We start from the raw sequence: 17233 nt of genomic DNA on the forward strand, positions 1-17233 counted from the left end.
TCCTTAGAAAGGAAAATTGTACAAATGGAAAATGAAGTACAAAATCTAACTGGAGAAAATAACTCCTGAAAAGAAACTATTAGGCAAATGGAAAAGAAGATGTAAAAGTTAACTGAAGAAAACAATCTATTACAAACTAGAATTGGGCAAGTAGAAGCTAAAGATGCTATAAGACATCAAAAATCAAACAGAATCTAAAGAATGAAAAAATAGAAGAAAATGTAAAATATCTCATTGGAAAAAAGAACGGAACAGGAAAATAGATTCAGGAGAGAAAATTTAAGTTATTGATCTACAAGGAAGCCATGATGAAAAAAAAAGAGCCTACATAATGACTTCCAAGAAATCATCAGGGAAAATTGCCCTAAGGTCCTACATCTAGAGGGCAAAATAGTGATCAAAAGAATTCATCAATCACCTCCTGAAAGAGATCCCAAACTGAAACCACCAAGGAATACTGTTTGCCAAATTCTAGAACTATCAAGTTAAGGAGAAAATACTTCAAGCAGCCACAAAGAAACAATTCAAATATCAAGGGAATACAGTCAGGATCACACAGGATCTTGCAGCTTCTACATTTAAAAATCAAAGGGATTAGAATATGATATTCTATAAGGCAATGAGCTTGGACTACAACCAAGGAACAACTACCCAGAAAAATTAAGCATAATATTTCAGGCAAGGAGATGCACATTCAGTGAAATAAGGGATTATCAGATCTTCATGAGGAAAACACCAGAGCTCAATAGAAAATTTGATTTGCAAATACAGAGGCATATAAAGGTAAACAGGGGGCAAAACTTGCTATTCAATATGGGCAAACTGTTACATCCTTACAAGGGAAGAACTTGTTAATGTTGAGAACTGTACATTTATTATGATATTTGAAAGTGATATACATAGAGAGATGGAGTGGCTATAAATTAAATGATGTGATGATAAAAATGTAATTTAAGCATTCAAAGAGACTGTAATGGAAAACGTGAAAAGAAGGAGGCAGAAAAAGGTAAATTATATCAAAGGAAGAGGCACAAAAAACATATTACAGTAGAGGGAAAGAGAGGAGGGAGATGACCACTGTTTGACAATGGCTCTTATCTGATTTGGTTCAAGGAAGGAACAAAAAACTCAGTTAAGGATAGAAATCTAACTTGCCCTATAGGCAGTAGGAGGGGAAAAGGGAAAGAAAATGGAGAGGAGGTTAAAAGGGAGGGAACAAATGGTAAGGGAAAGGGGGAATAAAAGGCAGAGGGGCTGATAAAAGGGAGGGAAGACTGAGGAAGGCAGTGGTCAAAAATTAAAACTCTATTGTGGAGGGGAAGGGAGAAGGGAGAACTCAAAGCATGAATGGGGGAAATACGATGGAGAGAAAGACACAGATAGTAATCATAACTGTGAATCTGAATGGGATTAACTCACCCATAAAAGGTAAGTGAAGGGCAGAAAGGATCAAAAACTGTAATCCAACAATATGTTATTTACAAGAAACACATTCAAAACAGAAGGATACACACAATATAAAGGTAAAAGGTTGGAGCAGGATAAATTATGCTTCACCTGATGTAAGGAAAGCAGGGGTAGCAATCCTAATCTCAGACAAAGCAAAAGCAGAAATAGATCTAATCAAAAGAGATAAGGAATGAAACTATATCCTGCCAAAAGGCACCATAGACAATGAAGCAATATCATTACTAAGCAAGAGGGATTAAGTGATATAGCATCCAGATTCTTAGAGCAGAAGTTAAGGGAGTTACAGAAAGAAAAAGACACCAAAACTATACTAGTCAGGGAACTCAACTGTCCCCTCTCTGAATTTGATAAATCTAGCCTCAAAATAAGCAAGAAAGAAGTTAAGGAGGTGAATAGAACTCTGGATAAGGTAGGTATGACAGATATCTGGAGAAAATTGAATGAAAATACAAAGGAATATAGCTTTTTCTCAGCAGAACATAGCACATATACAAAAATCAGCTTGTACTAGGGCATGATCCACAATCCAGTGCAGAAAGACAGAGACAGTCAACGCACCCTTCTTGGATCATAATGCAATAAAAATTATGTGTAATAAAAGGCCATGGAAAGAGAGACCAAAGATTATTTGGAAACTAAATAATCTTATCCTAAAGAATGAGTGGGTTAAACAACAAATCATAGAAAGAATCAATGATTCATTCAAGAGAAGGACAAAAATGAGACAACTTACCTAAACTTATGGGATGTTGTAAAAGCAGTTCTTAGGGGAAGTTTTATATTATTCAATGCCTACATGAATAAAATGGAGAAAGAAAGAAGAGATCGGTAAATTGGGCATGCAGCTGTAAAAGCTAGAAAAAGAACAAATTTAAAATACACAAGTATATACCAAATTAGAAATACTGAAAATCAAAGGAGAGATTAATAAAATTGAAATTAAGAAAACAGTTGAACTCATAAATAAAACAAAGAGCTGGGTTTATGAACCAATAAAATTGATAAACCTTTGGTCATTTTGATTTAGAAAATGAAAGAAGAAAACCAAATTACCAATATCAAAAATGAAAAGAAGGAACTCACATACAACAAGGAGGAAATTAAAACAATAATTAGTTAGAAATTATATTGCCCAACTGTATGCACATAAATTTGACAATATACATGAGATGGATGAATATTTTTAAGAATATAAATTGATCAGATTAACAGAAGAGGAAGTTAAATACTCAACCCCATCTCAGAAAAAGAAATTGAATAAGCCATCAATGAAGAACCTAAGAACAAATCTCCAGGGCCAGGGAGATTTACAAGTGAATTTTATCAAACATTTAATGAACAGTTAATTCTAATACTGGACTATTAGGGAAAATTGGTGAAGAAGGAGTCCTACCAAATTCATTTTATAATACAAATATGGTTCTTATCCCTAAACTAGGAAGAGTCAAAACAAGAGAAAGAAAATTGTAGACCAATTTCTTGAATGAATATAGATGAAATATTTAAGTAAGATATTACCAAAAAGAATACAACTTATCATGAGAATAATACATTATGGTCAGGTAGACTTTATATCAAGAATGCAGGAATGGTTCAATATTAGGAAAACCATCAGCATTATTGAACGTATCAATAACAAAACTAACAGAAACCATATGGTTATCTCAATAGATACAGAAGAAGCTTTTGACAAAATACAACACCCAATCCCATTGAAAACGCTGGAAAGCTTAGGAATAAATGGAGCCTTCCATAAAATAATAAGCAGAATCTATGTAAAACCATCAGCAAGCACTATATACAACAGGGATAAGCTAGATGTATTTCCAATGAAATCAGGGATGAAACAAGATTGTCCATTATCACCACTGTTATCCAACATGGCACCAGAAATGTTCGCTGTAGCAGAAAGAGAAGAAAAAGTAAATTGAAGGAATTAAAATAGGCAAAGAAGAAACTAAGCTATTACTCTTAACAGATGACATGATGATATACTTAGAGAATCTTTGAAAATCAAGGAAAAAACTACTTGAAATAATTAACAATTTTGGCAAAGTTGCAGGTTACAAAATAAACCCACAGACATCATCTGCTTTTCTATATATTACTAACAAAGCCCAACAGCAATAGACAGAAAGAGAAATCCCATTTAAAGCTACAATACACACTGTAAAATATGTGGTTGTGTATCTGCCAAAATAAACTCAGGGACTAAATGAGTACAATCACACAAACACTTTTTGCACAAATGATGTCAGACCTAAGTAAGTGGAAAAACAACAGTTGCTCATGGATAAACTGAGCTAATATAATAAAAATGACAATTCTACCTAAATTAATTTTCTTACACAGTGCCATAGCAATCAAACTACCAGATAATTATTTTCTAGAGTTAGAAAAAATAATATCAAAATTCATCTGGAAGAACAAAAGGTCCCAAAATATCTAGGGAATTAATGAAAAGAAATGCTAGGGAAGTGGCCTAGCCCTACCAGATCTCAAATTGTATTACAAAGAACAATCATTAAAACCATTTGGTAATGGCTAAGAAATAGAGGGGTAGACCAATGGAATAGGAAAGCTACTCAAGATGCATTATTCAATGAATATAGCAAGCTACTGTTTGATAAACCCAAGGAACTCACTGTTCGACTAAAACTGCTGGGAAAACTGGATAACAGTGTGGCAGAAACTGGGCATAGACCAATGCCTGATACTGTATACAAGAATAAAGTCCAAATGGATATATGATCTAGGTATAAAGTTTGATACTATAAACAAATTAGGGGAACAAGGAACAATGTATTTGTCAGATTAGTGGAGAATGGAGAAATTTATGACCAAACAAGAGATAGAGAGCATTATGAAGTACAAAACGGATAATTTTGATTACATTAAATTGAAAAGTTTTTGCACAAACAAACCCAATGTGAGCAAGATTAGGAGGGAAGCAGAAAACTGGGAAAGACTTTTTGCAACTAGTGTCTGTAATAAAGGCTTCATTTCTAAAATATATAGACAAATGGGTCAATTGTACAAGAATACAAGTCATTCCCCAATTGATAAATGATCAAGGGATATGAACAGGGAGTTTTCAGAGGAAGAAATTAAAACTATCTATAGTCATATGAAAAAATTCTCTAAATCACTATTGATTAGAAAGATGTCAATCAAAACAACTCTGAGGTACCACATCACACCTATCAGATTGACTAACCTGACAAAACAAGAAGATGATAAATACTGGAGAAGATGTGAGAGAGTTAGAACACTAATTCATTGTTGGTGCAGCTGTGAGTTAATCCAATCATTCTGGAGAGCAATTTGGAACTATACCCAAAGGGCTACAGATATGTGCATATCCTTTGATCCAGCAATATCACTTCCAGGACTGCATCCCAAAAAGATCATAAACATGGGAAAGGGTCTCACATATACAAAAATAATTATGGCACCTCTCTTTGTGGTGGTCAAGAACTGGAAATTGAGGGGATGCCCATCAATTAGGGAATGGCCGAACAAATTATGGTATATGAATGTAATGGAATACTATTTTGCTATAAGAAATGATGAACAGGAGGACTTCTGAAAGGGCTGGAAGGATTTATGTCAACTGATACTTAGTGAAAGAAGTAGAACCAGGAGATCATTGTGCACAGTAACAACCACAGTGTGGGAAGAATTTTTCTGGTAGACTTAACCCTTCACAGCAATGCAAGAACCTAAAACATTCCCAAAGGGCTCGAGGCAAAATGTCATCCATATCCAGAGAAAGAACTATGAAATTGGAATGCAGAATGAAGCACAATATTTTCTGTTGTCTTATGTTTTGTTTTGGTTTGTTTTTTCTCATGGCTTCCCCCATTCATTTCAATCATTCTATGCAACATGACTAATGTTTAAGTGTACTGAATAAGAATGTATGTGTAGAAACTATATAAGATTGCATTCCATCTCAGGGAGGGAGGGGAAGGAAACCTAAGACTTATGGAAGTAATAGTAGAAAACTGAAAACAAATAAATTAATAGCAACAACAAAAAAAAAAGACAGAAAGGCAAATGAAATATTGATTATCTAAAATGTGCAATTCTCATATACAGAAAAGAACATTTGCTCTGCCATGGTGAAACAGCTGACTGATTAGCCCCCACCAGTCCACTGAGGTAATTTCCAGGTAGAAAAATCATAGATGTGATGAGGTAAGTTCCAGGACTGGAATTAGCAGAATAACTTTGTTGAGGTCTAGAAGGTACTATTTGCTTCCTCTTCTGAAAAAATTTCTAAGTGAAAGCTGTAAACAACTGTATGTTGTTCCATCAGCTTGCTCAACTTTTCGTTCCTTACAAAATAAATGGAAAATTAATTTGTATTTCCATTATAGTGCTTCTTTCAAGTGTTAAAATGTGGTTAATAAGAATGTATGTGTAGAACCCATATAAGATTGCACAGAAATGCAAGACCTAAAACCTTCCCAAAGAATTCTTGAGGCAAAATGTCATCCATATCCAGAGAAAGAACTATGGAACTGGAATACAGAATAAAGCGGATTATTTTTTCTTGTTGTGTTTTGTTTTGGTTTGTTTTTTCTCATTCTTTCTCCCTTTCATTTTAATTCTTCTATGTAACATGGCTAATGTGAAAATGTGCTTAATAAGAATGTATGTGTAGAACCCATATAAGATTGCATGCTGTCTTTGGGAGGGAGTGAGAAAATCTAAGATTTATAGAAGTGATTGTAGAAAACTGAAAGCAAATAAATTAATATTAAAAAAAAAACAATACAGGATAACCTGAGAGACTGCCTGAGGTAATCTCCGGATTTCTACCTCGCAGACATATAATGAGAGTAGGAACTATATCCTGCTCATCCAGGTTCTGCCTTCCCCTTCCCCGTGGCCCAATGGCATATGACAGATAGTTACTATTCTAAAGGAGATCAATCTTTCAGGCAGATATAATATGATAGTATTTCAGAGTCATGAGACTTAAACTGAAAGGATTTAAATTAGAGATGATCTAGTCTGATTTCTTCATTTTACAAATGGAAAAACTAAGGTCAAGAGTATTATGTGACTTGCCAAGTGTTGCACAGGTAGCATCAGCAGTATGATTTAAATTTAAATATAAGTCCCCTGATTTGAAATGCTATGTTATTTCCATGATACTACAACTGCCTCTCAACCACTATCATTCTTTCCACCTCTGTGATTTCATAAGTCCACCAAATATTAACTGAAGGAATAGGAAAGCATTAATCGCAGAATTACAGACCTAAAGTTATAGAAGAGCTTATTGGTCATTTAGTCCAATGTCCTCATTTGACAAATGAAGCCTAGATAAGTCAAATAATTTCCCTAAGGTCACATAGGTAGAAAGTGGTAGAGTTAGGATTTGAACTCAGATGTGGTGTTTCCACATTCAAGACTCCTATCATTGTACTATATAGTCCTTCATATCATTATAGTAGCATTACTATTCATAAGATTGTCCCTAGTTAGCCTCTGTCATAGCCAGAGGAGACTAGATCTCTGTGTATCTTGAATATTTAAGTGGTAAATATTGAGAAAGCTTGTTGGTAGGTACTATTTTTCCCCTCACATGACTAGTTTGATTTGGCTGATGGATATGGATAGACACCAAGATCTAATAAGTCAAGAATCTGAACTTTAGTGATGCAAATAGCTAAAGTTGGGCACAATTGCAGTGCACCTGTTTCATACCATCTGCCCAGAGCAGATTGCTGGCCTTTGTTTTGTAGCTTTCTTTAATCATCTCTAGGTAAAGAATAGACAACTTTAGTCCATCGTGAATGAGCCATACAAAATTTTGTTAACAATTAAAAATGGAGGTTGACCGAGATTTTAGTGCCAGGCTGGGAGAAAGGTTATAACTTTTCATTTCAGTAGCCAACAAATTCAATTTCAATAAGATGAAAAATCTTCCCAATAGACAAAGCTGTTTTCTGTAAGTGAGCATCAGAGCTCTTCTCAACTGTCAGTTTACAATTCTTGATTACCTTTCCTACTTAACATTTTTATATAATCTTTTCAGGGTATGGTAAGCATCTGTCCAAAGAGGAAAAGAGAATAGTTTTGGTATTTAAATTGTTGAATCAAAAGTCCTGAATTATATATTCTTTGATCAAGCTATGAACTTGATGAGGACAAATGTGCCTAATTGATTTTTTATATAAACGTCAATATATCTTTGGATCTATGATGTCATTACCATTATTCTCCATGCAACAATATATATCACAGCTAATCCATGTCTTCTCATCATGTGCAACTTTTATTTCCAAAATTTTCATAAATGTTCCATATTCTGAAGGACCAAAATTCTTGATATTGTGTGGTACCAGTGGAATATGAATGTTCATATGTATGGATGTATTGGGTGTTAAGGGAAGACTAGCACCTCTGGTATGAAGGCTTGTTGAGTCCTTTTCAGTGCTGCTCATCCACCTTTGGTATCCACCTGTCATTCAACTCTCACCTGTGGCTCCAAGAACCTATAGCATGTACAGTGGCCACACCCTGGTAAAACTGTCTCAGCAGATGGGCTAAACCAGGTTGAGAGTAACTGACAGCTCTCTAACCCATCAGCAAGTTAGGGAGATGTCTAACCCATGCATGTGAAGACTTGCCGTGGTGGAATGAACAAATGATAAAAATTTGTTCCAATCGTCATGAAGGCAGCTGAAGCAGGCACTGTGGACCACTTAGAGCTTGGTCAGACGTCAAAGATCAAGGTCATCCAATGCAGCCCGGGTTGTCACCAGTTGTCTTAATCTTTGTCTTGTCACTGAATTCTGATGACTCTTGAAGAGAGAGGCTGATGACTTGATCCCTCACTTGCAGTGACTCTTCGCTAAAATCCAATTCACATGCAAGTGATATGACCCCAAGATGTCATTGGTCCTCTTGGAAAACAAAGGATGAACAACAGCAGCAGCAGCAACAACAACAACAACAACAACAACAACAACTAAGGGGTACACAGACTGTTTATCTGCTTTCTTTTGTTACCAGCACATAGCTGACTCTACTACTTTTCCAGTTGTATATTTCTTTAATGATGTCTTTTGTACCACTTCAGGGTCACAGTTCATCATTGGAAATATACCGTGAGTCAATAAATCTACCAATGAACATTTATTAAAGTACCTATTAAATAAATACTTATTGAGTTTCTATTATGTTCCAGTCGCTGAGTTAAGTGCTGGGGATATGAAAAGAGGCAAAAGATAATGCCCTCCCTGAAGGAGCTCATAATCTAATGGGGGAGACAAGCAAATATATATGTACAAACAGGCTACATGTGGGGAAAATGGGAAATAATTAACAGAGAGAAGACACTACTATTAAAAGGAGTTGAGAAAATCTTCCTGTAGAAAGTGGGATTTCAGTTGAGACTTGAAAAAAGTCAAGAAAAGGAAAATGCAGAGAGGAAGGTGAGCATTGCATCCATGGAGGACAGACAACGAAAATTCCCAGAGCCAAGAAATGGAATATCATTTTTGTTGAACAGCCAGGAGGAGACCAGGGTCCCTGGATCAAAGAAAATGAGGTAGGGACTAAGGGGCTGCAAACTACCCATTGTGCAATCTTTGGGTGACCTGCAACAGTAATGCATTTTTTCGGCAACTATAAGGTTCCATGCTTTGCGGTTATATATTTAACGTACAAAGTCAAAATATTATGAGCAATTAAAAGTGATGTTCTTGTTCAGCACAGTATTTATCATTTGTCAATTACAGGCCTTCTGTTGTTAACATACATTCTCATTTTTCCAGCAATATTTTTGATTTGTCTGAATTTCAGATCATTCTAATGTTCTTGAATGCATTTAGTGTAACATTTATATCTAAAACTAAAATTCTGTAAAGAATTCTGAAGCCAGCCTCGACCTACTCAAGGACAAGCAGTCTTAGTGTTAATATTCCATTGGAACTGGCAAAATTGAAAGCAGCTACTTTTAAAAACTAATACTGCAGAGCAAATTTGGAAATGTATAGACCAATTTTTTACCCAGTACAGACAGATTTGCATATGTATTGGTACCAATTTTCAAGAGTTCCTGTACTTGTATATAATTATAATCTCTCCGCCATGAGCCACAGAGAGATTTTGGCATCAGTTAGTGACAAAAACCTTGCAGAACACAAGAGCTTTTGGGGGGCTAATAACACTGTTTGAATAATGGACATTGGATGGGATTGGATATGGTTACCACTCTAGGTACTTTCTATCTCTCTGTCATTTGTTTAAACTATTTAACTTCTACATGTTTCTCATTCTAATACTCACACATGCTTTAAGTCACAGCTATTTGCATACAGGATTTAATTTTTTTTAATCATATTGTTCAAATACAACAAAAACATCCTCAGAGACCACCTGTATGCAAAAGCCATGTGAAAATTTAAAAAAAAAAAGAGATTACTTTTCTGAGGAACCTTAGGGGACCTCAGTTCTATCAAGAACCAACATTTGAAGGCCATCTCTCTAAATGATCACTTTTCTCAGGAATTGTGGGTGGTCTGCTTTTAAGTAAGTCTCTTTGCATTTAGTTTGTTTCAGCCTGAAAGAAATAATATCCATCAATTAAACTGGCTACTGTACCATTTGAAAACAGTTAAACTAAGTGTCAACTAGGATGATAATGGTGATTACTGTGCACCTAATTATTACCAACAAAATTCTCAGCACTGTGGAGAACAAAGGAACAGAAACTGAAACAGTTCGGGGGGGGGGGGGAGTGCATAGTCAAATTGGACTATGGAAATATAAAGGACATGGAAACAAAAATGGTGCCACATAAGGGTCTTTGGAGTTTCTGTTGCAACCCTCCCCTCCCTTAATTTTAGCAAATTCAGGGAAAGCTTCAGAAGAAGTAAGTTTTCACTTAAAGAAGAGTCATCTCTTAAATATAAAACTGAAAACTTGAGGGTGAATTCCATAGCTGAATTGAATTTCTCTAAATGCTATGCAGAAGTTTTCTGGAGAGTTCAGTTGCATTGTATCTACCCAACTGGGAAAAGTGCTTCTTCATGAGGAATTCAAGTAACCCCAGTGAAAGTACATAGGGATTTCAATAGAAGTCTTCATGGGTGAATTCTCCATAGCTATTAAATACGTTGATTGGTTGATTGAATTTCTCTTGATCCATGAGTTTAGCATGGATTCCTATTCTATTTTTCTAATATTTAACAATTTATAAAAATATCCAGCAACTGCAGTTATAGCAATTTAATGAGGGTAAATGTAAAGATTTACAGTTAGGTTCACAAGGTCAATTTCACAGGCCCTTGTGTGACTGTTCCCTCCATGACATAATGACAATAAGAGCTCTCATTTATGTAGCCCTTTACAATTTATAAAGCATTTTTCTCAAAACAACCCTGTGAGATTTGAATTGCTATAGATTCATTTGACAAACAAGGAAACTGAGCCCCAGAAAGGCTAAGTTACATGCCAATTGTTACACCGTTCATATATTCCAGAATTAGGATTTGGACCCACATTTCCTGAATCCCAGTACAATACTCTTTCCATTGTACCACAATGTCTTTCATATGGTTGCTGCTGTTTTACCTGGTAAAATAAATTATTGGATTTTTGTGGCAGTGATACAGAATCTCAGAGAGGGGGCACTATTGTGAAGATTTATGTCAAGGTTGAGAAAAGAATACAGAATGCAAACCCCACAATTTTGGTAAATGAAAATTGCCAACTGTTTTGTAGTACTTTATTATACTGAAAATGTTATCTTTCTTGGGCTTCTAGTTAGCTACTGAATAAATACATTAGATGCATTTGGGTTTTAGTTGGGATTTTACACACCTTGCATTTCGATTCTTTGAATCTTTGCTGTTTCCATTAATTCACAGCATTATTTTAATAAATGTTATAATACTAACCTAAAAAAAAAGATTTATTTAGGGTCTGATAGGGATCATGAAAAATAATCTAACCTCCCTCATTTTGAATATAAGCAAATCAAAACTGAGTTAAGTAATTTGTACAAGATTACATCTAATATACTTGTCATGGCAGAGATATGATGTGAACCTGGAATCTCCTGACTCCAAATTCAATGTTATTTCCTCTATATTATGCTGATCTTTCTACTATAAAACATTATGATTTCATGATGCTGATATATAGTGTCCTTTGTTTTGCAGCTCCTCTTCTCACTCCCATCCTGCTTTGAGAAAATGTTGGAGCTTTGGGTTAGGAAGATGTAATAGCAATTTAAATGGAAATATCTTTCTCATTCATTAATAGGCCCATATGACTTGCTTAAATAACCTGGAAGTCTAAGACACGTGTGTAAGGCCAAGCGAAATAGAATCTTTTGCTGTTTTTGTTTTCCTAAAACTGCCCCTGATTGAATATAGTGATTGAGGAGGATCTTTCCCACCCATTGATGAGTCTGAGAAGATTTGTAGGAAGGCCCACACCTTTTGTTAATGAGGCACTGGTTCTCAAGGAATGTGATGCCCTCTGGCTTAAAAAATGTATACTCTGAGGGTGAGGTTTTACTTTGGGGCTTAGTTTTTGGAAGAAGGTTTGTGTGCCTGATGAGACTCTGGGAAGCTGTTAAGCAGACCCTGGCTTTGAAAACCCAACATTTGGGTTTTCTTCCCTCTCTGGTAACTGTGGTCAGACAGTTGGAGCTGTCTGTTGAATTGTGATGTATGTACTGCTTACTGTCAGTTTGGAAGTGCTGTCTATTGATTTCGATTTCTCTGTATTTCTTTGGAGTTCAAGATACTGACTTTTTCCCCTAAACCAATTGAATGATATATGTGCTTGATTAAAGTGATTGTTGATATCTCAAAAGTTGCCTTTCCTTTTAGAGAAGCAGATCAAAGGATTTGTGATAGACCCCCCTGTGTATGTTGGGGTATTTACTGATATAATGTTGTGGGAGGAGCTTGCTGAACAGGCAGAATAGGAAGGGTAGGGCAGAACCAGGAGGAAGTGAAGGAGCATAGTCAGGAAGGAGGCAGAGGATGCAGAGAGGCAAGGCTCAGGCTCAGGTGTGTTTACTTGGAGAGTCTGTTATACTTTGCATTTGAGAACTATGCCACCATATTCATAGCCACCACCAATGCTGTGAATATTGTTTTGATGATACAGAGGATGAGAAAGGAAATTATATAATGCAGTGGCAACAGAAAATGGTAGTGGTCATGTGGCTCCTTCTTGGGCTGGTTGCTGATTATATTTATGCTATTCTAGAAAGAACTGGCTACAGCCAGAGGAGTTCTCCATCACTGACCAGAAAATAGACATGGCTGAATTACCTGCCCTTTGGAGTTGGAGTTCCATTCCCTATTGGATTCAGCATTCAAGCTCCCATAAACTCAGACCATATTCGACAGTCTCTGTGTCAATATGAGAAGATCAGTCCCATTAAAATGTGAGTTAAATATTCTGAAGAAACTACACTGTTAAACTCATTAGACTCCTCAAGGCAGGATTCAAGCTTTACCACACTTAGAACTATTGTTAAAAATCAATATCATATTTAGGAGTACTGCTGGGAATTAAAAGAGCAAAGTCTTAGAAGCTCGGTAAATAATTATTATTTACTTTTATAAATTGTTTCTTTGTTAGTAAGTAATTTACTTATTAATTTTTTGTACTGAGTTGGAACACTGTATATTGCAATCCATCATTCTTGCTTCCATGATCTAGAGTTCACTGAAATAAAATACTTTAAAATGGAAATGGGACCAGCCAGTAGACAGGAACTTAGAGCTAAGTTCTAATTGGTACATTCACAAAGAAATTTTACAACCAATGTTTCTGATAAAGGTCACATTTCTAAAATATATAGAGAACTAAGTCAAATTCATAAGTATACAAGTTATTCCCCAATTAATAAATGGTCAAAAGTTATGAACAGGCAGTTGTCAGAGGAAGAAATTCTATAGATATATAGATATATCTAATAGTCATAGTCATATATAGTCATATGAAGAAATGCTCTAAATCACTATTGATTAGAGAATTGCAAATCAAAATAACCATATTACACCTATCAGAATGGCTAACATGACAAAACAGGAAAATGATAAATATTGGAGAAGTGGGAAAATTAGAACACTAATGCTTTGTTCGTAAAGTTGTGAATGGATCCAACCATTTTGGAGAGCAGTTTGGAGTACTGTCCAAAGGGCTATAAAAAGTCGCATACCCTTACACCCAGCAATATTGCTTCTAGGGCTACATGCCAAAGAAATCATAAAAATGGGAAAAGGGCCCAGATGTACAAAACTATTTATAGCAGTTCTTTTAGTGATGGCAAAGACTTAGAAATTGAGGGTTTGCCTATCAGTTGGGGAATGGCTGAACAAATTGTGGTATATGAATGCAATGGAATACTATTGTGCTATATGAAATGATGAACAGTCAGACTTCAGAAAAAAACCTAGAAGGACTTATATGAACAGATGCTGCGTGAGGGGAGCAGAACCAGAAAAACATTGTACCCATTTGCAGCCACACGGTACAATGACTAACTTTGATAGACTTGACTCTTCTCATCAATGCAAGGCTCTAAGACAACTCCAAAAGACTCATGATGGAAAAGGCTATCCACATTCAGAGAAAGAATTACAGAGTCTGAATATAGATCAAAGCATGCTATTTGCTCTCTCTTTTTTTTGTTTGGTTTCTTTCTCACAGTTCATTCCATTGATTCTCATTCTTCTAATTCATATGACTAACGTTTAGGTTGAATGTATATGTAGAGCCTATATCTTATTGCATGCTGTTTTGGAACTCAGACGTCATGGAACTGAATTTTGTAAACTAAAAATAAATTAAATAATTAAACAAAGAAAAATAGTAATAAAATAAAATGGCCATTGGCTCTCTTTTGTAAACCAAAGATGACCCTTAGAAGCGTCTGAATACTTAAAAGCCTTTGGAAAAGGGGGTATACCTGCAGGTAGAAATCAACTCCTGTTGGTTAATAATCAATGATGGAGAAAGCATATTAATGAGCAGGTGGCTAAAAAGTCTTCAGTTCTTCCTGCAGAGAGACTGACCTTATCCTGATACTGAGCTATCTCCATCAATCTGGGCAAAAACAATCCATCTCTACCCAAACATCTCTGATTGATTTTCTTCTTCATAAGGTAGGTCACCCTAATTTCTAATGGAAAGCTTATTTCCTAAGGGCAGATCTCTGTTAGACTGGATTCTACTAGTAAGGTCTCCTAATTGAGTGGAGTTCCACCCAAGATTGAAAAGTATGTACCCAAATATTTGGGAAATCTCATCTCTCAGCAATGACTTTTCAGAGACTGGCTGAATAACCTACAGAGGTTTACTTTTTTTTTCTTAAGATTTAAATTTATTTATTTTTAGTTTTCAACATTCATTTCACAAGATTTTGAGTTCCAAATTTCTCCCCATTTTCCCCTCCCCCCCACCCAGAAATGGCTTGCATTCTGATTACCCCTTCCTTCAGCCTGCCTTCCTTTTAATTATTCCCCCTAATTTATCACATTCCCCTTCACTTTCTTGAAGGGCAAGGTGGATTTCTAGGGGGGCAGAACCAAGATGGCAGAGTGACAGCAATTACTCACCTAAGCTCTTAGACAAATGCCTTTAGATACCTTTAAAAAGAGAATCTGATCAGATTTAGAAGTGGCAAAACTCAATAGGAGACAGACTGTGGCAGATTCACAACTCAGAACAGACCAGAAGGTCAAGAGAAGAATCTGTTCCGTGGGGCTGGAGTAGTACACAGCACATAGCACACAGGCTATAGCAGTGCATCCCTGCTATGGCAGGGCCAAGCAGGAAGTCCCAGGCATTCTGAGGCAGTGGCCTTACTGTGAAATCTTGGGCATAGCAGTCTAGGATGGGAGTCCAATGGAACCAACCAAGTGAGACCCGTGGAGCCACAGGTATCTGCAGCTGTTGCTCCTGAAACTATCAGCCTGCCAATTAAATGTCTGTAAGTCACCTACTTGAACTTCAGGGAGCCAAGATGGCAGAATGATTGGTAAATGCTGTCCCTCATTCCTTCTTGACCTAGAAAGACTCATAAAATGTTTCCCCAGAAAAATCCTTGAACTGTGGGATCAGCAGAAGGGGCAAAGATTATCTTAGTATGTGAGGCTAGGAAAATCGTTAAAGAGGGTCTCCTCTTGCTGTGGCTGAAAGGGAACAGTGCAGAATCAGAGTTGTCCCAGAAAGTCCCACCTCAGCAAACTGAAAGGAGATCCTGAGCCCCAGGGGTGTGGAGTTCACAACCGCCAACACCAGGAGGCATGGAAAACCAGGACCTCAGGCCTGCCTCAGCACCCGGGAATAGGGAAGACAGTAGCACAGATAGGATCACCAAACATCGAGTTTGCCCATACTCTAGCTCAGCAGAGGAAACCTGCTGTAGTGAGATCAGCCGTACTCCACACTTAACACATCTAGCTCCAAGATAATTCCAGGGAAACCCAGAAAGACTTCACCTGGTTTCTTCTTTCTCACACCAGCAAGCTCAGCAGCAGTTAAGCTGCAGCATATTAGCTTCTAGCTGAGAGAACCAGAGGATACAACAAACAAATCCTTATGTTCAAGGCACAAGAACATTGGGACAGAATCCCTTCTGCCCTAGAAGCAGAGATCTACTTTAAAAGTCATGAAAAGGGTGATCATCATCATCATGAGTAAGAAGCAAAGCAGGAAAGAAAAGACCACAGAATCTTTCTATGGAGATAAGTACCAAAACACAAATACCAAAGAGATCAGAATTGAGACTGTACTCCCATCTGAAACTTCAGAAGGGAATATGAACTGGTTTGTAAGCACAAAGAGCATTCTTTGAAGAGCTGAAGAAAGATTTTAAAAGTCAAATTAGAGAAACAGAAGAAAAATGGCCAATTATTTTAAAAATATGAAAAAAAGAATTCACTGAAGAGAACACTCCTTAAAAAGGAAAATTGGACAAACTGAAAAGGAAGTACAAAATCTAACTGGAGAAATAACTCTTTAAAAGGAACAATTAGATAGATGGAAAAGGAGATGCAAAAATTAACTGAAGAAAACAATTTGATAAAGCTTAGAACTGGGCAAGAAAAAGTTAATGACTCTATGAGACATCAAAAATCAGTCAAATAGAATCAGAAGAATGAAAAGATAGAAGAAAATGTAAAATATCTAATTGGAAAAACAACTGACCTGGAAAATAAATCCAGGACAGAAAAACTAAGAATTACTGGTCTACCAGAAAGACATGATCAAAAACAGAGCCTGGACAATATAATCCAAGAAATCATCAAGGAAAGCTGCCCAGAACTCCTAGATCCATTGGGCAAAATAGTCATAGAAAGAATCCACCATTCACCTCCTGAAAGGGATCCCAAACTAAAAACACCAAGGAATATCATTGCCAAATACCAGAACTATCAAGTGAAGGAGAAAATACTACAGGAAGCCAGAAAGAAATCATTCAAATACCAAGGAGCTACAGTCAGGATCACACAGGACCTTGCAGCTTCTACATTAAACCATCGAAGGAATTGGAATATGATATTGTGTAAGGCAAAGGAACCAGGGCTACAACCAAGGATCAATTACCCAGTGCCCGGGGCGACTCCCGGGCCTTCGCCTTCTACTTACCTATCCCCGGTCCTCAGACGTCTCTGGCCCTCCTCCTGGTTCGGGGGAGGGAATTCCCTCTCCCTGTTGGGGAAGGGGAATAAACAGGCAGAGCACCCGAAAGGAGTTGCAGCCAGCA

The sequence above is a fragment of the Notamacropus eugenii genome, chromosome 5 (genome assembly GCF_028372415.1).
Source record: "Notamacropus eugenii isolate mMacEug1 chromosome 5, mMacEug1.pri_v2, whole genome shotgun sequence".
NCBI classification, from domain to species: domain Eukaryota; kingdom Metazoa; phylum Chordata; class Mammalia; order Diprotodontia; family Macropodidae; genus Notamacropus; species Notamacropus eugenii.